This window comes from Felis catus, chromosome D2 (assembly GCF_018350175.1).
Source record: "Felis catus isolate Fca126 chromosome D2, F.catus_Fca126_mat1.0, whole genome shotgun sequence".
Lineage (NCBI taxonomy): Eukaryota > Metazoa > Chordata > Mammalia > Carnivora > Felidae > Felis > Felis catus.
Genome location: NC_058378.1, coordinates 19,365,548 through 19,391,768, shown reverse-complemented (window position 1 = coordinate 19,391,768; position 26,221 = coordinate 19,365,548). Strand labels below are relative to the sequence as shown.

Genomic DNA, 26,221 nt, shown 5'->3' with positions numbered 1-26,221 from the left:
TGACCATTTTCACCAGGCTTGAGTTTACACGAATACATTAACATCGTGGTGTAAAAATCACCATTACCTGTACTCAAAACCTTTCCACATCTCTAACAAAAAGTCCGTACCCATAGGGCACCTGGGCGGTTAAGCAACCGACCCTTGATTTCGGCTTGGGTCATGATCTCAGTCGAGAGACTCACGATCTCACAGTATGGAGCCCACTTGGGATTCTCTCTCTCCCTCCCTCTATCCCTCCCTGCTTGCTCTCTCTCTCCAAATAAGTAAATAAACTTAAAAAAAAAAAAAGTCCGTACCCAATACACTCGCCCCTCTCCTCCCCCCAGCTTCTGGTTACCTCCATTCTTCCTGTGTCTACACATTTGCCTATTACAGGGACCTCATATACATGGAAACACACAATATTTGTCTGTCTGTGTCTGATTTATTTCACTCTGCATAATGTCCACAAGGTTTCATCCACGTTGTAGCATGTGTCAGAATTTTCTTCCTTTTTAAGGCTGAATAATATTCCGTTGTTCACTTCTCATACTTCTGGTCACCAAATCTTTGGAGGTTCCCCCCGCCCCAAACCAAGCAGATCTCCACACCACCAGCTGGGTGTCCTACAGTTTAACTCAGTTCTGACACTACATGGAGACGGAGTCAGATCCCACAGGTTAAGGGCTCAGTCCCACAAGACCGCCCCTCGCTTCAGATGCCGGTTGCAAGTTCTGAGTCCCCAGGGTCCCCACAACTTCTTTCTTACTTGGCTACAATCTGAAGGTTTCTGCGACCCCCTCCTCAGGTTTGATTAATTTGCTAGAGTGGCTCGCAGAACTCAGGGAAACACTTACTTACGTTAATTAATTAAAGGATATGACCCATTAATTAAAGGATATGACGAAGGATACGCATGAATGGCCACAAGAAGAGATATATAGGGTGAGGTCCGGGAGGCCCCCAAGAAGGTTCTACCCTGTGGAGTTGGGGTGTGTCACCCTCCCAGGGTGGATGAGTTCACCAGCCTGGAAGCTCCTCAAATCCTCTACTGCTTAGGATATTACGGAGGCTTCCTCACGTAGGCATGACCAATCATTAATTCCATTTCCAGCCCCTCTCCCCTCGCTGGGCAACGGGGGATAGAGCTGAAAATTTTTAAGCTTCCAATCATGGTCTTCCCGGTGACCAGCCCCCACCCAAGAGCCCAGCCACAGTCGCCTCATTAGAACAAAAGAGGCTTCGAGTGCTCTTATCACTTAGGGAATTACACGGGTTTTAGGAGCTCTAGGCTAGAAACTGGGGGGTAGAGGCCAATATATACATTTTCTATTATCTCACAATACCACATTTTGTGTATCCATTCCTCTGTCAGTGAACAGATGTTTCCTCCTTTTGGCCATTGTGAATAATGCTGCTGTGAACTTGGGGGTGCAAGTATATCTGGGCCCCTGATTGCTATGTTTTTTGCATGTACACGTAGGAGCTGAATTGCTGGGTCTGTGGCAATTCTATGCTTAACCTTTTGAGAAACTACCAAACCGTTTTCCATGACACTGTCACCATTTTCTGTCCCCACCAGTGATAGACGAAGGTTCCAATTGCTCTCCCTCTTTACCAACACTTGTTATTTTCCTTTTGCTTTTGTTTTTTTTTTTCTGCTTTGTTTTTTAAATTATAGCCATCCTAACGGCTGTTCCGTGGTATCTCACTGTGGTTTGGTCTTGCTTTAAGGACTTTTTTTCTGTCCTCCCTCAGTGACTTGTCCTCCTGAAAGGAAAATAAAAACGCCCATCTGCCAAAGATTGAGCTGTGGAATTTCTGCGAGAGATTGAGAGCAAGGCTCTCCAAGCAAAGATCTGTTTGAAAACTTCACCCACCCTGCGTTCCTTTAGCGCGAACCACTTTCAAAATATTCTAGCACATATTTTGCAAACTGTTTTCATCATTTGGGACTCCGCTATCTCACCTAAAAGGAATGTGGGTTGATTCCGTTCGGAGGTTTCAAATGTGATAGGAGGAAGGCATGAACTGAACTCTGAGAGACGAAGAAATCTGCCCAAGGGGCCCTCGGAAAGATCTTCAAGCTTGTGATTGTGTGTGTGGGGGGGATCCTTCAGAGTCGACCATGGAGTGCTTAAAACAAAAGAAGAAAGATGACTGCGACCCCCCAAGAAGTGCCTCCCTGAAGTGTTTGCTCAACCCTTCTGGGGTGGAGGGGCTGGAGAGAAGTACAGGACGGGTTCCCTAGCTCGGAGTGGCCAAGTGCCCCCTTCTCTGGTTATGTCATGTACCGAGGGACGGCCGTGAAGGCTGCATCCTGTTATCTGTAAACTTGGCTGTTGTGTGAAACTTATCATCATTCCCGGGAAGGGGGCACCTGGGGAGAGCCTCCAACTCCATAGCCCGAGGCAGTTGGAGAGACAGAAAACGCCCGGAGGAGGGGAGGGGGAAAGAGCCAGGCTTGGGTCTGTGCGGGGACCTGGAGGGTCACCGAACCTCCAGTTCACTCCACATTGGAATGGTAAGGACAGCGCTCTGCTCACGTGCTCTGTAAGCAGTAAATACGACATTTCTGCAGAGATGTCATTGGCGATGGGGCTGAGCTGAGTGAGGGGAGGAAGGGGCATCACACTTAGACATTTAATTGTATTTCCAAATGAGATCATCCACGAAATCACAGTGCTTTATGTGTGTGTGTGTGTGTGTGTGTGTGTGTGTGTGTGTGTAGGGGGGAGGGGGTGACATGAGGGACGGGTATTAAAAGTATGAATTTGTTAAACGTGAACATTAAAATACACCACCGATTTTATTTGGATCCTAAAGGTCTCCTCTTCCTTTTTTTAAAAAATAAACTTTCATTGACATATGACAGGCACACCGAAAAATGCACAAACCGTAAGTGTACAGCCCATGTGTATGCATTGAACACACCCGCGTCATTGCACCCGGATGAAGGCAGAAACATGCCAGAGCCTTCCTTGTGCCCCCGCCCCGGTCAGGACCAGTTCTTGCCGAAAGTAACTGCTCTCCTCACTTCTAACATCTTGGGTTGCTTTTGCATGTTTGTAACCTTTATGCAAATGAATCATTTCACTCAACGTTATGTATATATGATTCATTCATGTCATTGCACACAGCATATTTTCATTGCTGCATATGATTCCATTGCACGAATACACCGCAGTTTATTTGATCTATGGGGGGACATCTGCATTGTTTCTGGGTTTAACTATTGTAAACAATGCTGATAGAAACATTTCTCACTTGTGCATTTCAGGGAGGAGGCAGATATATGCAGGAGTAGAATTGCAAGGTCATAGGGTGAACGTGTGTCCGGTTTCTGAGAAACAGTTACCCAGGATGGGTGAACCAGATGTGACTCCCGCCAGCAGTATGCGAGCATTCCCGCTGCTTCACATCGTCACCAATTTGGGATATTGTCAGTCTTTAAAAAAAAAATTTTTTTTTAACATTTATTCATTTTTGAAAGGCAGAGAGAGACAGAGCACGAATGGGGGAGGGGCAGAGAGAGAGGGAGACACAGAAGCAAGCTCCGGGCTCCGAGCCATCAGTACAGAGCCCGACGCAGGGCTCAAACTCACGGACCACGAGACCATGACCTGAGCTGCAGTCGGACGCTTAACTGACTGAGCCACCCAGGTGCCCCTACCTTTTCATATCCCGGTAGGTATTTCGTTTGTGAAGTGCTTATTCATATTTTGGCCAGTTTTGCTGTGGGGTTGTCTGTCCGTTTCACATTGATGTGTAGGAGTACTTTACATATTCTTGATATGAGCTTTTTTATTATGTGCTGCAGATACCTTCTTTTTATTCTTTTCTGGTGTGTTGTTTGTGAACGGAAGTCACAAATGTTAATATAGTCCAATATGTAAATCCTTTCTATTATGGTCAGTGCTTTTGTGTTCTTCTCTTCCTCAAAGTCATGGAGGCATTCTCCCATGTCCTATTCTATGAGCTCTGTTATATACCTTGTATCTTTTGATCTATAGTCCACTGATACTGCTTTCTATGTGAGATAGAGATCAAGATTATTACTTTGGGGATATTCAGATGGATATCCAATTGACCCAGCATCACTTATTTCTTTAAAAATTCTCTTCCCATTGTTTCATCTTTTTTCAGCCACTTTTATCGCTAGTCACATGTCTGTATAATATGGGTCTATTTCTAGACTCTCTGATCTGTTCCACTCGCCGATCTGCATATTCCTGTCGCAGCTCTGCACAGTCTTATTGTCACATTATGGTAAGTCTTAATATCTAGTTGTGTTTGTTCTCCAACTTTCTTCTTTTTTAAGTTTGTCTTAGCAGTTCTTAGCCCTTGACATTTCAACGTAAGTGAGAGAATCAGCTTGTGACTTTCTACAACAAATGCTTCCAGGACGTATTAAAATTTCATTACATTTGTATAGGCCACTTTGGGGTTCTGTTTGTTTGTTTTTTAATGTTTATTTATTTTTGAGAGAGAGAGTGAGACAGACAGGAGTGGGAGAGGGGCAGAGAGAGAGGGAGACACGGAATCTGAAGCAGGCTCCGACTCTGAGCTATCAGCACAGAGCCCAATTCAGGGCTTGAACCCCCGGACTAGGAGATCATGACCGGAGCCAAAGTCAGGCTCTCAACAGACTGAGCCACCCAGGCGCCCCTGTATAGACCACTTTGGAAAGAATCACCAACTCCAAGTATTTAGCCTTTCAACCCATGAATGTGGTATACTGTTTCATTTGTTTAATTTTCTAGTTTCTCTCAGGAATGTTTTACAGTTTTCTGTGTAGGAGGTTCACACGTCTTTTGTTAAATTTATTCCTAGCTATTTGATCTAAATAAAAAATTTCTGACTTCATTTAATAATTGATGATATTATGACGAAATAGAATTGACTTTTGTGTATTAGCCTCGTATCTAGAAACCTTGGTAAATTTATTGATTAATTCTAATAGTTTATGTATAGATCTTTTTGGATTTTCTACATATAATATCATGTCATTTGGGAATATGACAGTTTTAGTTCTTCCATTCCAACTTTTATACATTTATTTGTGTTCTTTATATTCTTTATCTCACTGGCTGAAATCTCCAGTATCATGTTTAACAGAAATTCAGGTGGTGAGCAGATTTGTCTGACGCTTGACCTCAGAGAATAAAACTTAATTTTTATATAATTTTTGCTCTATTTTTAATCAGATAAAGAAATTTTCATTCTACTGCTAAGTTAAGAGCTTTTTTAATGGGGCGCCTCAGTGGCTCAGTCGGTTGAGCGTCCGACTTCGGCTCAGGTCATGATCTCAAGGTCCGTGGGTTCGAGCCCCGCGTTGGGCTCTGTGCTGACAGCTCAGAGCCTGGAGCCTGCTTCAGATTCTGTGTCTCCCTCTCTCTCTGACCCTCCTCCATTCATGCTCTGTCTTTCTCTGTCTCAAAAATAAATAAAACATTAAAAAAAACATTATGGGGGCGCCTGGGTGGCTCAGTCGGTTAAGCATCCGGCTTCGGCTCAGGTCATGATCTCGTGGTTTGTGGGTTCGAGCCCCGCAGCATTGGGCTCTGTGCTAATAGCTCAGAGCCTGGAGCCTGTTTTGGATTCTATGTCTCCTCCTCTCTCTGCCCGCCCCCCCCCCCTCCTCCCATGCTCATGCTCTGTTTCTGTCTCTCAATAATAAATAACATCATAAATTTTTTTAAATAATAAAAAAAAATTATGAATAAGCATTGAATTTTCTAAAGTGGTTTTTCTTGTTCTGTGGAGATGATTATATGACTTTCCTTCATTAGCTACATGTGTTAAATCAGTTAATGTGATAAATTACCTTAATTGATATTTAAATGTGTTAAATTAGTTACTGTGATAAATTAGCTTAGTTGATTTTTAAACATCACGCTAACCTTGAAACTTGATCTTGACGGATTATCTTTTATATATATTGCTGGGTTCAGTTTGCTAAAATTTTGCGTTGGGTTTTTGAATCGTTGTTCGTGAGAGAGAGAATGGTGTGTCATTTTTCCTTCTTGTAGTAAAAACAAGGAGGATCGTGCTGACTGAATCGGGTCATCGATTGTGAGGGTCACCAACTTCCAGTTCAGTCTTCCCTCCCTCACTGCCACCTTGGGACTCCACTTCAGCTGGGAATGTTTGTCAGGCACCTCCTTCCTTGGCTTGTTCTGTGTCCGTTTCTGTCCCCCTGTCTCATGAGAGTGCCCAGAGTTCTGCCGAGCTTCTCCAGCTCGGAGCCTATGTTTTGTTCTGGAAATGTCTGTCGCCTTGCAGGGAACGTGAGCCTAAGTGCTGGACTCACCTCGCTTGGGCGAGGTGACCCCCTCTGCCTCCAGACTTCCGCCCCTCCCATTCAGACTGGTCATGTCTGCCTGCTCCTCGGCTATGTCCCAGACCTGTCCTCTACGCCACTGATGGACTACGCTGTGTAAAGCATGGCCGCGCACAGGTCACCCTCCAACTTAAAAGCCTGCCTTGATTTCCAGAAGCCTGCAGGACAAAGCCTTCTTGCCAAGCCCCCACCTCAAGGACTTCAAACAGATGGTTCCCCTTCACTGCAGTGTGCCACTTACCCCCTCCCTTGCCACGTGTCCCCTAAGCCACCCTCCATTCCAGCTCACGCATTTACTCGCCCTTCTTGGAGTACATTAGATGGGTTTCTGTCTCGGAGCCTTTCCCCTCTGCTCTCCTGCCTAGAACACTCTTCCTCCTGCTTAAAGTTGCCCTATGTCTGCCTTTCCTTTACATCTGATTGAAGTCCCCTTGCCTATGAAGTTGTCCTGTCTTCCATACCCTGTGATACTCTACCTCTTAAGGGTGTCCAGAATGCTTTCTTGCCTTTCAGGTGGCAAAACAGCAACTCCGTGTCATTCATTAACTTATCTGTGTGTTATCCCCAGTGAGCTGGCTGATCCCAGCCCTTCAACCCTTTCGTAGGGCTGACAGCTGGCACAGACAGATGCTCGGCGGATATAGAGGCTTCGGATGACGATGCCCATGGTTCCCATTGGAGTTGCTCATCAAACGTGTCTGGCTCTCGGCTGGCCAAGTGCTGGGGGGGGGTGCACTTCCATCCTTTCCCAAACACAGTGGGGCCATGTTACTGGATTTGGCCTGCGACATGTGGGTAGGAAACATATGTATCTCTTCCAGGGAGAGAAAGCCAGTGCACAGACTGCCTCCTGTCTTGGCCAAACAGAAGCCCTGCCCACCCACTCACCTTGGTGGCTGACAAGGAGTGAAAGATAGAGTTTTCTTCTCATAAGCCACTGAGAGCTTGATCTTGTCTGTAACCACGGATGGCCTCACCTCTCCTGACTGGTGTAATGATGCCAGGGTGGTGATGGTGAGGTTGCCGCTACGGATGATGAAGAAAAGCAAATGAAGATAGGGCTCTCACTTTCTATCACGTCACTCAAGCATCCCTTTTTCAGTCGGCCAGAAGAAAAGACCTTGCCCCTGAAGTGTTATAAAAACCTGCCGAAATAAAGATGACAACAACACCTAAGGCAGTCTTCAAAGCTGTTCAAGTAGCATTCCCCTTTTGCTAACTCCATGAGACAGGAATGATGAAAGCTACCTTGAACACTTGCTCATGTTCTGGCACCTTCCTCACCGTCTTGACCTTCCTAACAACTCGGCAAGATGGACCCCATTCGCCCCTTTTCAGTTCACAGACTGAAGCTTCGAGAGGCAAAGTGATTTGCACGGAGCCACACGGCAGGCAGTCTCTGGCGAGGCTGGGTCCCTGATGGTGATCCGTCACCTCGGAAGCCGCATTCCTTCTTCGTCAGTGTGCTGCCCTCCCCGTTCTGATAGTTCCAGTTTCAGTACGTGAAGGAGGAATAAAAGTACTAACAGCGTGCATCCCTCTATTCTAAGTGTCTTCTATAAAATGATAAGCAGACGAGCACATAAAAAATAAACTATCAAAGCCAGTAACATTCGCTGCTTATGATCGTGTCCGTGTATTCATTTCATCCTGTTTCCATCTGTTTTTTTCTCTGCTACCTCTTAGCGGACATGTAGCAAGAGGCATTAATTTTCGAGAAAACTTTACGGGAGGAATTTGAAAATAGAGAATGTTCTCTCTGTTAATCGAATTTTAGTGTAATTGGGGGAAAAAAAAATCCCTCTATTATTTCATTCTAGCTAGCTCAGGGAACCCTGGGTTGAGGCCAGCGCTATGGGAGTGCCATTTAAGAAGTACTAGGTGGTGCCTTTGCTATTCTGCCCCGCGGTTGACCTTGCTCCCTCCCCTCCAGCTCCAAGAGGAGACAATTCTGTCCGTGGGTGGGAGTCGGCCCTTGGCTTCCTGGAGAATGTCCACATGGATGGGCAGCTTGAATTGAGCCTTTTTTTGTGATGTTAAACCCTGGGGATCTACTGGGTTGGGGCCATTACCTCATTTCGCAAATACCGTAAGGGTCAGAGAATCTCTAAGCTTCTTACCCAAGGGGAGAACTGATATCCTGGTCTCTTTATTGCATTGCCCTTAGCTCTTCAAATAATCTTATTTTATTTGTCTATCCATTTTGCCACACTCCGCGGCAGTATTTATACCAGTTTTCATAGACATCAAGCTTTGAATTCGGATCGGCATCCGCATTCCGGCCTCGCCTCTTACTAGCTCTGTCCCTGGGCAAGTTAAAGGGCCTTGTCAAGCCCCAATCATCTGTTTTTTTTCGTTTTGTCCTGTTTTAAAAATCTGTTGGTTTGAATGGGGGATCATAACGCATAGGGTTACTTTAAATATTGAATGAAATAATACTCGGTACCTAATAAATATTCAGTGACTGTTAACTGCTATTTTAATGCTGTAAACTCAGAAACTGGGGAGTGACAAGTTTAAAGGGCTCACTCTACTCTAATTGTGCATGTAACAAGGTTGATTTCAAATCTTCATTCATTCATTCATCCATTCATTCAATAAAGGCACAGTGAGCACCCACCCTATGCCACCGTGTGGCCCACGTACCTACACGGCTATACTGACGAGCCATTGGGATTCATCTGTGTGCCACAGACCCAACATTGGGTGAGGTGAGAACAGCAGGGACATATTGGCTTCAAATGCGGGCTGGTTTCAGGCTACCACGTCAAGGGCAACAATGGAACGTTTTACTAAATTCTGCCGGTGGAATAGGACAGAAGAAGGTTAAATCCAGGGTGTAAGTCCTTCAAAAGCGAAACCTGGTGCTACCTCATTGAAGTCTTCGAGGGTCTTGCTAATATCCTTGCTTCAGTATTTATCTTGAATAACTTAATAAGTAATGGTATTGAAATATCCTCAGTGATATTTTAAAGATAGTAGAGAAAACACGAAGGGAAGATTTACTCAGTAGGTGTAATGGTTCTCCACCTTCTTGACCTGTGAGGTGCGTGTGTGCTTGACCTGTGGCGTGTGGGCTCAATGACGCATGACCTGAGTCCTCACTACCTGTGACACATGTGCTTGGCTTCCCTGGGACTCTCCACTACCCCATTAGAAACTCCTCTACTTCATTCCCCTGCATTCCTTCCTACCTAGATGGCTCATTTCAATCCCAGATTTCCACTAAATGTCCCAGGGCAAGGGATGCCTTGGTGGCCCAGTCCGTTAAGTGTCTGACTTCAGCTCAGGTCATGGTCTCATGGTTCGTGGGTTCGAGCCCCGCATCGGGCTCTGTGCTGATGGCTCAGAGCCTGGAGCCTGCTTCGGATTCTGTGTCTCCCTCTACCTCTGCCCCTCCCCCACTTGTGCTCTGTCTCCTTCTGTCTCAAAAATAAATAAACATTAAATCAATAAATAAGTAAATAAATAAATAAAGTAAAATAAAATAAATGTCTCAGGCCATGACCTTGAGTCTTTGGTCTTCCTGTTCCTAGACACAGCCCTCCGGGGCATTTAGTCTATGCCCAGACTACTCTTTATTGAACTGAATTTACTCATTCAGAAGCACTTGTTAACTTTTTTAGAGATAAAACCCAAAGAAGAAACTAGGTAGAGCCAATATCAAGCCCTAGTTCTCAATAATACCCCTGGGCCCCTGGACCCTTTATCTTCTTCCTTCCCTCCCACCGCCCCGGTGCAGATCTCACTCCCTGTTGGGGTGGACCCGGGAGCTGTGTGCCCACCGCCACGAGGATCCAAAATGAAGCCCACGCTCACCACCCCTCTTCCCTGGCACATTTTCATCAAGTGTTGGCAAATATCAATAAGGTAACATGAGGTCCTCAAGTGACTTCTGCCCCCGGCTTTGTCTGAGGGTAGTTTCCCCCTTCGTTTTCTCTATGCCGGTCCCGCTCAACTTGGCTCCAAACCCATTATTCCCTGAGCTAAGGCAGCCTCCGTGCCCAACGATGACCTCCTTGTCTTTCTTGCATCTTTGTTCTGAGTTCTATCTCATTGCTCAGAGTGCCTGGGGTTGTGGGCAGCGTGGGACCTGGGAGGTGCGAGCTTTGGTGTGGGTGCCTGACCAGCGCTGGGGGCCGTCTGCTCAGCCTGAAGGAGCCCCAGGTGGGAAGAGAGATCTCTGGAGAAAACCACCCACAGCTACCTCGTGTTTGGCCTGCCCAGAGAGAGGAGAGACACGGGGTCAGGTAGACATCAGAACAAAGCCTATCACAGCGGTTCTCCATCACCTTTGGAAGAGGGGGTCAGTATACCTGGCACGGGACCACCTGACCCTGAAATTGTCACGGAGACCACTCCAGCCTGCTTTCTCCAGAGGGGCTTCTGGCTTGCATCCTACTTAGTAAGTCATTTTATTTCAATCTCCTGTGGATTTAATACTGGGGACAAGTCCAGGGAACCTCATGCCCGGGGCAGCGAGAGAATGGAGGAAGGGGCAGGCCATTCAAAGAGCATGGGGCTGAGGGGTGGTCAGGTCTGAGAGAGAGAGAGAGAGAGAGAGAGAGAGAGCAAGCGAGCAGCTCACTTCCGAAAAGCATTCACTTTGGGGTCAGCTTGCTCTATCCACTCCTCTGTGACTTTGGGCAAGACAGTTCACCTCTCAGAGCCTCAGTGTCCTCATCTGTACAATGGGAATGCCCCACGCTTTGTTGTTAGAATTAAACGGGATAATGTAAACCCCTCCGGGAGCGCGAGCCTTCTTCTCTGGGAAAGAAGGACACCATATATATCCCAATGGCCTTGGCCAACTCTCACTCAACAGAGAGAATCTCAAAGAAGGAAAGAGAAGGTAGGGAAGGGACCCAATGGAGGATGAAAGGTGTCCATGAGGAGACAGTTTGGAAAACACAAAAGTTGAAGTGCAGGAGTCTTCTACTTGAGGAGGGACGCCTGGACACTTTGCACTGGCCCAGCGGTTAGTTCTTTGGGTTTCCTGTCTTCCCTCTGGCTGGGTCTCTGCTTCCTTTCCCCTCCTTGAAGCTTCCAGTGAAGTCTTAGAGGTACAGAAGCTCCAACGAGGGGCTGAGTCATTATAATCCGAGCCTCTCCTTTCCTGAGAGCCCCAGGATCACCAGTCCTTCTAGAACACTCCTCAACTTCTACAGCAGCCATGACTTGTCCAGCTTCTCAGGTCACGTCCTTGCTCAGCCCTGAGTTTCCTGTGCTTACCTCCTTACCGATGTCCTACTGCAGCCCCATCCCAGGGACCAGAAGCGGAGACCTTGTTGGGTTTGGGGCTGCCCACTCTCAATGGTCTGCACACGGTTACCCCATTAGGGGGAAGTTTGCGCTGTGGGTCCTGGTGGGGGGCACCTGCTCTCCCTGCCTCCCACCTGGCCTCCCGCCTTTCCCTTCTCTTCTGCCAACCCTTTCTTCTCCTTGGTCTGCTTCACACACGGCACCCCCCAAAGGCAATTTTCGTGTCTGCCAAATTCCCATACAACCTGCACTGTTCACAGTCTAATTCTGCTTCGGGGCTTCGTTACTTGCCTGTCGGCCACGGAAGGAAAGAGAGAGCAATGGATTCCCATTCTGGTTTTGTGCGGGGCATTCAGCGATTGCTTTCATAAGTGAACTAATAAATATTTACCTCATGAGATTCAATAAAGAATTAGATCATTCATCGTTCTTTCATCCATTCCCAAGAGCCCCCTCTGTCGCGTGTCTTCCTCTGCGTCCTGCGGCAGAGACTTGCCCGGGACAGTGTAGGAAGTCTGTGTGCCAGTTGCCCTGTGGAAGACGCGTGCGGCATCTAAAATGCGGAGTATAGGGGCGCCTGGGTGGCGCAGTCGGTTAAGCGTCCGACTTCAGCCAGGTCACGATCTCGCGGTCCGTGAGTTCGAGCCCCGCGTCGGGCTCTGGGCTGATGGCTCAGAGCCTGGAGCCTGTTTCTGATTCTGAGTCTCCCTCTCTCTCTGCCCCTCCCCTGTGCATGCTCTGTCTCTCTCTGTCCCAAAAATAAATAAAAACGTTGGAAAAAAAAAAATTTAAAATGCGGAGTGTGTGGGTCGGTTGGATGTTGGTTAAACACCCGGCTTCAGCTTAGGGCATGCTCTCGCAGTTCATGAGTTTGAGCCCCGTGTGGGTCTCCGTGCCGACACCCAGAGCCTGGAGGCTGCTTCGGATTCTGTGTCTCCCTCTCTCTCTCTCTCTCTCTGCCCCTCTCCTGCTCGCACTCCATCTTTCTCTCTCTCAAAATTAATAAACATTAAAAAGAAACTTAAAAAAAAAAGACTTTTAAAATGTGGAGTTTGGAGGTGAGTGGGTAGCCTAAATAATAGCAGCCTTGGAAGTGTCACTTTGGGAAGTGTATTTCAGTTGCCCAGGCTGAAATGACATGCTTTTTTCTTTTTTTTTAATGTTTATTTGAGAGAGAGAGAGAGAGAGAGAGAGAGCACCCCTGCGAGTAGGGGTGGGGGCAGAGACAGGGAGAGAATCCTAAGCAGGCTCCCCGCTCCACACCGGCAGTGCAGGGCCTGACTCAGGTCTCGAACCCACAGACCATGAGATCATGGTCTGAGCCCAAGTCAGACGCTTAACCAGCCGAGCCACCCAGGCGCCCCTGAAACGGCACCCTTCTGAGAGATGATCTTGATGTGCTTCCCACAGGCGGGAAGACTCCCTCCCGCGACTGGGGAGGCCACGCAGGCTGTGCTGGGGTCCAGACGTAGCAGCTGGCTCTTCTCACGTGGAAGGCACTGCCGGGCTCGCTGCCACCTCCGGGGTCTCTGTCCCCTGTGCTCTCCCCGCTGGCAGGGTCTGGCATCCGCGCAGCGGCTCTGGGAGCTGACAGCTCCTCAAGCCACGCTGGCTTTAGCCAGTGCTCTATTAATAGAGCATCACTTGGGAGCACGGTTGGGGAAGACCATAAACAATCGCTTTCTCTAAACTTGATGTCCGGTTGCTGGCGCCGTCTTCCCAAACAAAGCCTGGTCCCATGAGTACCCCTGACTCTAGCCGTCCCCCAAGCGCCCACTCACAAGGGCCGGGATTGCAGACTGCTTGGAGGCTGAGAACAGGGAACATGGAAATGAGTCCTGGAAAATGACTCGTGTGGTCCCAGGAGAGTCCTCTCTCCCCTTGGGCTCAGGATCGCCATCCCATCACTGTGATCCTCCTGTCTACCTAGAAGCATAGGCAGAGCTTCATTTGGGAGAACCTGAAGCCTGCTTCTGAGTCCCATGGTTAGGGGCTCCTGACCCCTGGTTCTGCGCTCCCTCCGCTCAGGTGCGCGCTCCAGGAGAGAGATCCCTAGTTCAGTGCTCCCTCCAGGCAGGTGCCCGCTCCAGGTGGCTCGAACACGTGCCTCCTGGGTCCGGTATTCGTTCACTCTGAATCTAAGCGCCACTAGAAAACCCACCCACAAGCTCGCAGTGGAAAGCTGGCTCTTCATTTCCATCATTTTCCGAAAGGCTGCAGCAGATTTTGTGCAGAAAAATTATGCGCCTTTTCCTCCCCGGGGCGGCTCAGTTGGTTACGCGCAGACTTCGGCTCAGGTCACGATCTCACGGTTCGTGGGTTCGAGCCCCAGGTCGGACTCTGCGCTGACCGCTCGGAGCCTGGAGCCTGCTTCGGGTTCTGTGTCTCCCTCTCTCTGTCTGCCCCTCCGCCTCTCGCACGCGGTCTCTCTCTGCCTCTCAAAAATAAATAAACATTAAAAAATAAATAAAATAAAATAAAATAAAATAAAATAAAATAAAATAATGCCCCTTTTCTATTAAACCCCGTTCTCTTTAAGGGTGGGATGGCAGGATCTGCTCCTCACCATGTGAGCTAACGCCACAGCGATTTTCAAGATGTAAGCTTGGATTACTGTCACCTCAATTTCTGGTCCGTAGGGCTGCACCGCGGCGGAAGGGGGTCCGGGCAGGTGAACAAGGAGAGGGGGGTGGGGAAGGAGAATTCTCACACGCCCCCCTCCTGGGGCGCTTGGCCTGCTTCCTCATTTGCATCCGCTCTCTTCTTAGCCCTCCTATAAGCAAGCTTCTAGGAAAAGGTTGGCAAACATTCATTCTCCGTTATGAAAGATAAGACTTTGTGTGCAACTCCCCAAAGGTTTTTTAAAAGGGTCAAGGCCTCCATTTAAAAGAAAGTTCCTCTGATTATGGAGTTTCAGGCTTTGGAACATAATGAGTGTATATGAGTGTGTGTGTGGTATTTCCATGTGGTGTGCGTGTGTGTGTGGTGTGGGATGTGTGTCTATGGTGTTTGTGTGTGTGTGTGTGTGTGTGTGTGTGTATGGTGGGTGTGTGTCAGCGGGACAGGGTGGGCGTAGGAGATGGAAGTAAGAAAGAAGAAGGAAGCTTTCTTCAAAGTTTCTGGAAACTAAAATGCGCTCATTCATTAAACATTTATTTGTGCTTACGTGCCAAGCGTTGTGTAAGCACCGGGGATTTGGAAACGGAGGCCAGAATCCCTAGACTCCTTTTGCTCCCAATTAATTAGACCACTGTAACTTCCTGGAACAATTTATGTTTTTTCATTTGTTTGTTTTTAATTTCTGTCTTAATTGCTTTCCTTTACGAGACTTATTTATTCTGATTTTCTGGAATCGACGGACCATTTACATGTTCTGCTTCCTAAAGATACGTTAGGAGGCCGTTCATTCAATTGGCGATCACTTATTATACGCCATCTGAATGCCCGACGTGCACTAGACCTGCGCACACCGAATATGAGAAGCATAGTAGACATCGCACGGGAAACCTCATCTATACCTTCTGGAAGATCAGAAGTATCTTAGTAGTCCCAAGGATGGCCCATTGACCAGCCCTGCCCTTTGTTTCCTGCGACCAGTGTGTGTTCCCAAAGCGTTCTTTCCCCTCTTGCTAAATAACTGTCAAGCCAGGGTACCCTCCACCCCTTCCCTCAGTGAGGGAAGCTCTCCCGGAGACCCTGGGGACGACTGGCCCAGCCAGAGGCCAGTTTCTTCCAGGCCGAGGTCACTTTGCTCCGGGCGGGTTTGCTGATACAGCACATCGGGAGTGAGTCTGGCTCGGGGCCTAATCTCAGGTCAAATGTTTGGCACTGGTTCAATACCCAAAGGCTCTCGGAGTGAAAATCATGTGATAAATGGGACCAATCAAAGTGGGAGCGTTTTCTCCGGAGGGAAGCTTGGGGAGACTTTCAGGAAGGGGCCGGACCAGTGCCATTCAACACGCCATCGGAGTTTCCACCCAGAGAAGCTGAGACTTCGCCGACTGCCTGACATCTTTCACTTTGAGCTGGATAACTGTAGTGTCTTTCCAAAGTCACTGCCTCGAAACACCAGCTTGTCAGACTCTGGACTGTCTCCCAGCAAAGCACTGGCCTTCACAGAGCCCCGCAAGAGCAGGTAGCTGGCAAAGGAAGGACAGTGAGGCTCAGGCCTGTCTGCCTGTGGTCGCATCGGACGATTTCCCTTATCGGTGCAGGTGGGGAGCAGGGGGGGGTGCTAGTTCCCAGCTTAGGTACGGGCGCCGATAGGCCCCCACAGCACTGCAGGGGGCGGGGGGGTGGAGGCAGGCTTCGGCTTCAGCAAATGCCATCATCCCCCACAATTGTGATGGCAGTGTGTGAATGCAAGTCACAGGAGGAGGCCCTGTCCTGCAGCTCTGCCTAGCTATCGATTTAACTCCTTGTTGGCAGACGAATTTATGTATTAATTCAACAAGCGTTTGCGGGGGTCACTCTGCAGGCACTGAGGGAAACAAAAATGGGTAAGAAAATGCCAGGCCTCTAGCTCAGGGCTTTGAAACAGTTTTTAAATCATAATCCACAGTAAAATGTAAAAAAAAAAAAAAAAAAAAAAAAAAAAGGTATTTTACATTGTGATCCAGTGTATGTGCACACACACACACACACACACACACACATACAGAAGAAATAGAAGTTCTACAAAACGAACCGATCCGTACTATGTGGGATACCTCCTGATATGTTCTACTCTTTTATTTTATTTTATTTTATTTTATTTTATTTTATTTTAATTTTTTTTTTCAACGTTTATTTATTTTTGGGACAGAGAGAGACAGAGCATGAACGGGGGAGGGCCAGAGAGAGAGGGAGACACAGAATCGGAAACAGGCTCCAGGCTCTGAGCCATCAGCCCAGAGCCTGATGCGGGGCTCGAACTCACGGACCGCGAGATAGTGACCTGGCTGAAGTCGGACGCTTAACCGACTGCGCCACCCAGGCGCCCCTCTACTCTTTTATTTTAATACCCAGCTCACTACATGGATTTCATGGTTGGCTAAGAGGCCAGGAGGAGAAGTTTGAAGAATGCCGCAGCCCACGGTTCAATTGCTGAGAGCCGAGTGAACAACCAGTCGCAATTCCAAATTCTACAGCAGAGGTGTCTGAGCTGGGCGCTGGGGCAGGGCTCAGAGGAGGGAGACAGGCTAACCCGGGGCCTCTGAGGAGACACGCAGCCAGGGAGGGGGAGTGGAGTCCAGAAAGCAAGTTTGAGACGCCGTACGAGGAGCGTGTTTGTGTGCCGAGGAGAAGACGTGGCAAAAAGGTCCCTGTGGGTCTTTACTACTGAATTTCTGGAATGCCCAGTGATCTTCTGGTCCTAGAGCTTCAGCGTTTGGTCTCCTGTGGGACGTTTGTTGTTTGGGCTGCATTTAGACGGAGTTAGCTGTTCTCACAAGTATTGTTATACGTATGATCGTATTCTGCATATCGAGCTGTACTGCATAGACGGTTCACATTGTACGTCGCAGTGGGTCCTGTGTGGTATATTCTGTGCTGGGTGATGAGCACACAGAGGGACGATACTTTACCTGCTCAAACGCAATAACACGACGTGACATGACGTCACGTCATCCCATGGCGACCTTGGGAGAATGGAGCAGAGTCTAGACTGGGTGCCGTGGACACCATAGACCTGTGGTGACGCGCCTCCACGATCAGGCGTGTTTGTCGAGCCTGCTCTCCTCCTCGGGTCTCGTATCTTGCCGTGGATGGCTACTCCTCCCGCCCCACCCCACCCCAGGCCATCTCTCCCTCCACTGCGCCCATCCACCCCCCCCACCCGCCGCTGACAACACTCCGTATCTCCATGCCACCCTCTGCCACTGCTCATACCACATATTCTTAAATTAAAAAAAAAAAAATGTTAAGACCTATAGCATCAACGGGACCGTGAGCTGCTTTCGGGCCAAGCAGCGACTTTTGCGTCTCTCTTGATTCAGACACGTGCCCCCCAGCACAAGACGGCTCCTCGCACATTCTTCTCTTAACCTGTAACTTAGAGCAATCACCGCGCACCAGGCCCAGTGGTGTTTGGTGGCGGTGGGTAGAAGGCAAAGCAAAACGACCACCACAGAGGCAAACACGCCTATTCCAGACAAGAAAAAAACACCCCGGGCACCGCAAAAGATTAACATCACCTGTAAGGTGCTGCCTGAAGACGGCCTGGAGCTGGAACTGGGTCGGGTGCGACCGGCCTGACAGGGGGGATCCCGGTGAATCCACCCAGAGACGCGTCTGCTCTCCTCGGGGCAACTCCTGACACGGGCCACACTTGGTCACTTCCCTTCCAACCTCCCGACGCTATCTGTTTCATTCCCAAACATGCCAGCTCTTCTCTCCCTTACTCACTTAGTGAATTAAAAAAGAAATGAGCTCTTCTGCGACAGATACCGAAGGGGAAGCTACAGAAGTGTGTGTGTGTGTGTGTGTGTGTGTGTGTGAGACTCCGGCTTTTCCAAGTAAATTGGGAAGAAAGAGCGCTACGATTCGGAGCAATAGCTGCCAGGGAGACCTGCCACAAAATCTTAAAACAGCCCCGCAGGGGAGACGTCGTGATCCCTAAGCGACAGGCGAGGACGCGCCCGCTCAGGGAAGCGACCCTCGCAGGCGGCTGGACGTCCACGCCTGGAGGGTCGTGCCTCACTTACGAAGCCGCGGGGATAGAGCTGCCGGGGCAGACGCGGAGCCAGCAGGTGGAAGCAACAGGCAGCTGTCCCCGAACACTCGAGGGCCTGGGGACAGGGGAGCCCGGCCTCTGCTCTATCCCACTAGCCTCCAGGATCTAGAAGCATCAAGAATGGGCAGGAAGTCTGAGGGCCGTGGGGACTCAGGGCAAAGTGGCTGGGAAGCCTCCACAGGTCAGGGACGGGCCAGGCTCCCCCAGAGGGGTGGGGACAGTCTCCTCCTGCTTCACTGAGAGAGGGGGGTAGGACCGAGTGATTGGAGAGGAGGAGGAGGAAGTGTGGCTGCCTCGGACCCTGCCCGGGAATGAGAGAGCCTTCTGTGCGTGAAAAGCACAGAAGCTGGGGGCTTGGCTTCTACTGTGTCCCCTCCTGGGGACTCAGAGCTCAGGCTAGAGTGCACGAGCGCTGGTATCTCCCCGGGCCTGCACCCGGTGTCGGGAGCCCTCCAAGAGTTTGAAATCCAGACAAGCATGTGACTAGCCAGGGTCCAGAGTCCCCACTATCAAAAGGGACCGTGGGTGATGGAGCTGGGGAGAGAGGTTACCAAGGACCCGCCTTGAGGTCAGTTTACAGCCGGACATGGGTGTCACTGCCCAGGACAGACAGCACAGGGACGTGTGGTGACACCGAGAGGAGGATCTGGGGAACCATCGGCAGGTGAGGCCGTGCTGCTAAGGCGCGGTCTGTGGGTCACCTGCTTCAGACTCCCGGCCCCCGCCTCAGCCTCTGACTTGGAACAGGACTCTGCATTTCACTTATTTACTTATTTTTAAGGTTTTGCTTATTGATTTTGAGAGAGAGAGAAAGCACGAGCAGGGGAGGGGTCCCCCATCTGCTCCGTGGCCAAGCTGCGCCCTGTGCCAACCACGTTGAATCTATGCCCGGCGTTGGCAGCTCCCTGGGAATCCGACTTCTGGAGGAAACGTTAAACAGTGGCCTGCCTGCCCTGGGGGTGGAGGGCTCGTGAGGGATCAAGCTTATGGCCCTTTCCAGAAATTTAATGAGCACGATGTTACAATTAGTCAAGGTCCGCATGTCCCCTGACCAGCCCCGTCGCCCGCAGTCCTTTAATTAAGCTGTAGCGATGCTCCCCCCAGAGCGACCAGCACATGAGTTCATTCGCCCTGAGCCATGAACCCAAGAGGGCGTTCGTTCTCTGGGAAGTGGCCTTCATGGGAATCGATCCTCCTTGGTTGCCATCAAACTTGTGCGGGGATTCTGGGAAGTGGCCTTCATGGGAATCGATCCTCCTTGGTTGCCATCAAACTTGTGCGGGGATTCTCAGCTCCCCCTGAGTCGGAGGATGGCCAGCCTTGAATCGAATGGCCGTTTTGTAAAGCAGAGGGTGGAAAGACGGCAAAGGAAGAGAAGTTCACACGCACCCTAACCGGTTCTTCCTCTCTTGAAACACCGCTGGGCCCTCACAGCCATTCTCACCCCCTACTGACACATACCAATGCATATACACTCACATGTGAGCTCTCTGTCTCCCACCACACACCCACACCCAGCTTCTGGAGGCCGGCGCAGTAGACATTCCCTTCTCATAGTGGATGAATCATGGGACCTGTTGCCGCACCGACAGTCTCCCTCGCTGAGGTCTGCTAGCCCAGATTCGTGATCCTTCGGTCCGGCCGAGAGCTATGTCCGGCTGCCATTTGCTTTCATGTTCCTTCGGAAGAGAGCGTTAAAAAACTCGTTCATGGTCTACGCGAGACTGGGGCAGATTCAACTTATTAGACCAGGCTCACCTGTTCCGGGCCAGTGGGGTTCGCTACGGATTACGAGGGAACCGATGCGTTTCAAGCCACGCTCCCCGTGTCCGCTTCGAAATGTTCTACAGACGCGAACCCGGTGACTGTCATTTGAACGGATGACCAACACAGGCTTGAGCTGCGCGGGTCCACTTACGCGTAGATCTTTTTTTTTTTTTTCCACTAAACACAGTACCGAACTGTAAATGTATTTTCTCTTCCCTATGATTTTCTTCACAGCATTTTTTTCCTCTAGCTTACTTTATCGTAAGAATACAATATATAATACGCCTAGCACACATTTGTGTCAGTCGATTATTTATGTTACGTTATTGGTGATAACACACTGGCAATAACACATAAATGATCGGTTATTTGTGCTATCGGTAATGCTTCTGGTCAACAGTAGGCTGTTGGCAGTTAAGTCTTCGAGGAGGCAACAGTTACATGCGGATTTCCCACTGTGCTGAGGGTCGGCGTGCCTTATCCCTGTATTGTCCAAAGGTCGATTGTAGGGATATCATATGAACTAACTTAAAGGCCAAAAATGTGCGAGGCGCTGTAGTGACATATAGATGAGTGTGACCAACAGCAGGGAGATGGACAGACGTCATATGGAGGCAGAGGCCCCTGATGTAGCTGTAGGTGACTGCCCGGCATTGTGGAGGGAGCCCCAGGAAGCACGGGGGGCAGAGAACTTCCTTTTTTTTTTTCTGGGTTCCATCCACATTTTATTTATTTTTTATTTTTTATTTTTTATTTTTTAATTTACATCCAAATTAGTTAGCATATAGTGCAACGATGATTTCAGGAGTAGATTCCTTAGTGCCCCTTACCCATTTAGCCCATTTGCCCCCACAATCCCTCCAGTATCCCTTAGTTCGTTCTCCATATTTATGAGTCTCTTCTGTTGTGTCCCCCTCCCTGTTTATGATTTTTGTTTGTATATTTGTATATTATTTTTGTTTCCCTTCCCTTATGTTCATCTGTTGTGTCTCTTAAAGTCCTCAGATGAGTGAAGTCATATGATTTTTGTCTCTCTCTGACGAATTTCACTCAGCCACGTAGTTGCAAATGGCAAGATTTCATTCTTTTTTTTTTTTTTTTAACATTTATTTATTTTTGAGACAGAGACAGACAGAGCATGAACGGGGGAGGGTCAGAGAGAGAGGGAGACACAGAATCCGAAACAGGCTCCAGGCTCTGAGCAGTCAGCACAGAGCCCGACGCGGGGCTCGAACTCACGGACCGTGAGATCGTGACCTGAGCCGAAGTCGGACGCTTAACCGACTGAGCCACCCAGGCGCCCCAAGATTTCATTCTTTTTGATTGCCGAGTCCTACTCCATTGTATACATGTACCACATCTTCTTTATCCATTCATCCGCCGATGGACATTTGGGCTCTTTCCACACTCTGGTTACTGTTGATAGTGCTGCTGTACACATGGGGGTGCACGTGTCCCTTCGAAACAGCACCCCTGTATCCCTTGGATAAATGCCTCGTAGTGCAATTGCTGGGTCGTAGGGTAGTTCTATTTTTAGTTTTTTGAGGAACCTCCATACTGTTTTCCAGAGTGGCTGCACCAGCTTTCATTCCCAGGGGGCAGAGAACTTTCTATCCGGGGCGGGAGTCAGCAAACTCTTCCCGGACAGGGGCGGATAATAAAATATTTTAGGCTGTGGGGCCACGCGGACTTTGTCTCCACGTGAGAATGTCGTAGCGTGATGGAGCCCATAGGATGAGTGTGGCTGTGTGCCAGTAAAACTTTATTCATAAAAATGTGTACTTGGTTTCACCTATTCTCAGGAAATTTTAAAGGTAAATTGTTATTACTAGCCTTCTCATTTTTCTTCCGATGGCATTAATCTACGGCAATATTTTTCCATACTTTCATTGTTGGTCACAATTGTTTTTCTTTTTTAGAACATTATGAAAGAAATACGTGATCAGTAGGGGCGCCTGGGTGGCTCAGTCGGTTAAGCGTCCGACTTCGGCTCAGGTCACGATCTCGCGGTCCGCGAGTTCGAGCCCCGCGTCGGGCTCTGGGCTGATGGCTCAGAGCCTGGAGCCTGCTTCCGATTCTGTGTCTCCCTCTCTCTCTGCCCCTCCCCCGCTCATGTTGTGTCTCTCTCTGTCTCAAAAATAAATAAACGTTAAAAAAAAAAATTAAAAAAAAAAAAAGAAACACGTGATCAGTATAAAGTGATTAGAAAATAGAAGTAAGCAAAGAAAAAAAGGTGATATTACTAGGCTGCTCTTCACCTTGTCTCTTCCTTCGCTTTACTCACAAACGTCCCTCACCTTCCCAACGCCACCCACAAGGAGGGTTGTCCAGCTGGCAGGAAGGGAGGGAGAGGGCGGTGACCTCCGCTGAGGCCATGAGCATGAACTACTGATCCAAAAGCACAGACTGAGCCTCACCCATGGGCTCCCAGGTCTCTGCTGACATCCACTGTCACCTGCCTCCAGCAGGAGGGACATTCATGCCTCAGCCTGCCCCGGTGACCTTGGGATTCTTGTGGGGTGAGTTGTTCTTCTCCAAATGGTGGGAATTCCTTTTTTTGTTTGTTTGTTTTTGTTTAGTTATCTTTTATTTACTTACGGCTTTCATGCCATTTACTTTCATTGGTGTTTACTTTTTTTTTTTTTTTTAATGGTGAGAATTCCTACTGAGGCGAGGTGACGTCTGAAAGCAGAACCCGGTGGTCAACGTCAAGTCACCCGACCTCACCGAGTCGACAAATATTTGTTGGGCATCTGGCGTGTGCCGCTGCAGTCAACGAGAAAGTCCGGGGAGCTTTCGTTCTCGTAGGGGAGGTTAACGTAAACGCTAATAAATACCATAAAAATGATCATTTACCTTTTGGGTAGTAACGGCGGCAAATGACAAACTGGGAAGCATTTGGCAGAAGGGTGGGTGTGGAGGGGACAGTCCTCCCTTGGGTGGTCAGGGAAACCATCTCTGGGGTGGTGATAAGGACAGCCGATCCTAGGGACATTGGAGCAGAGCATTCCAGGGAGAACGAAGAACAAATGCAAAAGCCCTGTGGAGGGGCCGGGAGCGTGGGCTCAGAGAGACACAGGAGGAAGCCCTTCGGGCTGGGACAAACAGACTCTGATCCAGAATGATAACAAAGGGAGTCAAGGAGGGAGCCAGGGCATTCAGACTGCCATAAGGCCTTGGGAATTGACTCAGGAGCACTGGGAAGCCAGCGCAGGATTTCAGGCAGAAAAGTTATATAATCCGACTTACATTTTTGACACCCGGCGCCTGCTGTGTTTGGAGAACAGGCTGTAAGGGAAGAGAGGGGAAACAAGGCGGGGCCGCTGCAGGGGGCAGGTGCTGAGAGCCAAGGGTCGCGGGTTCTGCTGCCTCTGGAGAAGGGGAGCTGTGGGACCCGCTGACCTGTGGCCGGTCGGAGCAGTGTGAGAGAAGGTGTCCCTCAGAAATGCCCTCTCAGGGGCTCCTGGGTGGCTCAGTCGGTTAAGCGTCCGGCTCTTGATTTCGGCTCAGGTCATGATCTCACGGTTTGTGAGTTCGAGCCCTGTGTCCAGCTGGGCACTGTCTGTGAGGAGCCTGAATAAATAAAAATAAAATTAAAAAAAAAAATGCCCTCTCAGCTGAGAGAGAAAGCCGAGAGAGAGAGAGAGAGAGAGAGAGAGAGAGAGAGAGAGAGAGCTTGGGACAGCTGGGGCAGAAAGCACGCATGGCTTCCGGACAGGATAAGATAGAGACTCTTTGAGCGTCCTAGGTGTTGACTAAGGTGCTTTGGGTGAGTCAGGAACTCTGGCAAGAGGACGTTTGAACTGGTCTTGACTGGACACCCTCCGGGTGCCGGTCCCAGGCCTGCGGTGATTGCCTCTGATGACCTGTGCCCTCCCTCCCTCCCTTCCTCCTAGGTGCAGCCTGGCCCCGGCCCCCTGCTGGCCCTAGACCTTCAGGCCAAGGGAATCGAGAAGGGGGAGAGGTAGGGGGCTCTCCGCCCCGGGCTCTCGGGTTCCTACACGGCCCTCACGGGCCCAGCCGTCTTTTTGGAAAGAAGCCACAGGCACGCTTGGGGGAACAGATGTGAGCAGTGACACCGCAGCCCGACTCCCCCGCGCTTGCAAAACAAGCAAAGCTTCGACAGCTCTCTGTCTTCTGTGCGCGAGTGTGTGTTTTTAATCAACTTGCCGCGGTTGCGAGAGCATCCGCTTAGGCTTGTAAAATGTGGAATGGCCTCTGCAGGAACGGTCCTCCGCAGCTCTGACCCGAGACCGCTCATGGGACATCCTCAGAGGGGGGATCTGGAGCCCACCGCTTGGGGGGGAAGAGCTGGGCTGGGGGCGGGTGCTAGCGCTGGGAGGGAGCTGGCTGGTGTCTTGTGCCCAGTGCACCCGCCCTGACGTCCCAGGCTTCCCGTGCGCAACAGAGGTCGCGGTAGTGGTAAAACGCAGGGGGCCTGGGTGACCGGGTGCCCCGCACACAGAACACTGGCAGGGGAGGTGGGCCAGGGGCTTCCTGTATCTCGGCCTGCAGATGAGGAGGAAGTTGGAGCTTGGCCCTGCCTGTCCAACAGCTCCTTCATTCCAGGCAGGCTTGCCCTCTCTCCACATTTGGCTCCGACTCTGGGTTTATGGGGCCACATGGCAGGAAGTTCACAATTGCTGCGCTGACGGAAACCAGAAAAGAGGCTGTTTTTTCCAGAGGCGTGGCCTGAGCAAGCCTGACAAGAGGTAGGGGGAGGGGGCCCTTTAGGGGACCGCGGCCATGCGGACACTGGGACTCCCTGCTCCGTGAAGATATATACATATATACACCATAATTTCAAAGAACTCCAGAGCTGGAGAGAATTATAAAAATCATGTTCGGTCTCTTCACTTTACTATGAAGAAGACCCAGGAAACTAAGGCAACTTCCCCAGAATAGTGACAAAGGCAGCACTAGAACCAATTTCCTGATTCCTCCGTCCCGGGATGAGGGCACAGAGCCCTCTGTCCCCTTCTGGAAAGACTCCCAAGCCTCCTGGGCAGGACTTCCCAGACCTCTTCAGGCCACGGCACCCAGGATAAAGAATTCGTTTGCACAGCCCCCTGTGATAAAAGGATAAGGCTGCTCCCGGGAGCAGGGAACCTGCCTGGGGACTCCTGTCACCTCTGTCAGGCATCAGCATTCCCACCAGGGATTTCTGTACATGTGTGCATGTGTATGTGCATGTGTGTGTGCACGTGTGTGCGTGCACGTGTGTGCATGTCTAAGTGTGTGTGTGATTACAGTCTATGTGGTTTTGCAGCTCTTCTGCCTTAGTCTGAGTGGTTTCTAGGAATCCCTTATTTTTTTTTTAACGTTTTTATTTTTGAGAGACAGAGACAGAGCGTGAGCAGGGGAGGGGCAGAGAGAGAGGGAGACACAGAATCTGAAGCAGGCTCCAGGCTCTGAGCTGTCAGCACAGAGCCTGACGCGGGGCTCGAACCCACAATCCGTGAGATCATGACCTGAGCCGAAGCTGGATGCTTAACCGACTGAGCCACCCAGGCGCCCCTCTAGGAATCCATTATTGACTGAGGGGCTCCGAAAAGGACGAAAGTCATTTGCCCCACCACAAAACTCTTTACACTTTCTTATTATAGGAGATCAGTGCACATGACTTTTCTGAGGTGGAAAGAAAGAAAACTATAAACAGGTCAAATAATTTTCTTAGGTCATTCAGGATGTTTGTGATGAGCCGGACCCGCCTCCCCAAACCCCCATAAAAAAAAAAAAAAGGTAGTCAGCACTATTAGATCTCAGACAATGTATTAGGTAAATAGAAATTAAGCCCCAAAGTATCCCATTGTATTTTATAGGTACCTTGACCACTCTCATCAGACGCCCAACTGCTGTCGTATTAGTTCTGAAAAGCAATCCCATATACTAGACCTGAAATTCACCTTTAAGGGTGGTGTAGTGTATTGGGAGAAGCACTAACCAAGGGTATTAAACAGATTTTTTTTTTCAACTTTTTATTTATTTTTGGGACAGAGAGAGACAGAGCATGAACAGGGGAGGGGCAGAGAGAGAAGGAGGCACAGAATCGGAAACAGGCTCCAGGCTCTAGGCTCTGAGCCATCAGCCCAGAGCCCGACGCGGGGCTTGAACTCACGGACCGCGAGATCGTGACCTGGCTGAAGTCGGACGCT

At 49.6% G+C, this 26,221-nt stretch overlaps 1 long non-coding RNA gene across 1 annotated transcript; it reads left to right on the top strand.

The window, feature by feature from the left end:
- The first annotated feature begins 15,528 nt into the window (after positions 1 to 15,528).
- Positions 15,529 to 17,995, top strand: LOC109492445. The gene is made up of 2 exons (XR_002146314.3): positions 15,529 to 15,722; positions 16,595 to 17,995. It is a non-coding gene; the product is annotated as an uncharacterized LOC109492445 (long non-coding RNA).
- Positions 17,996 to 26,221: the final 8,226 nt, after the last annotated feature.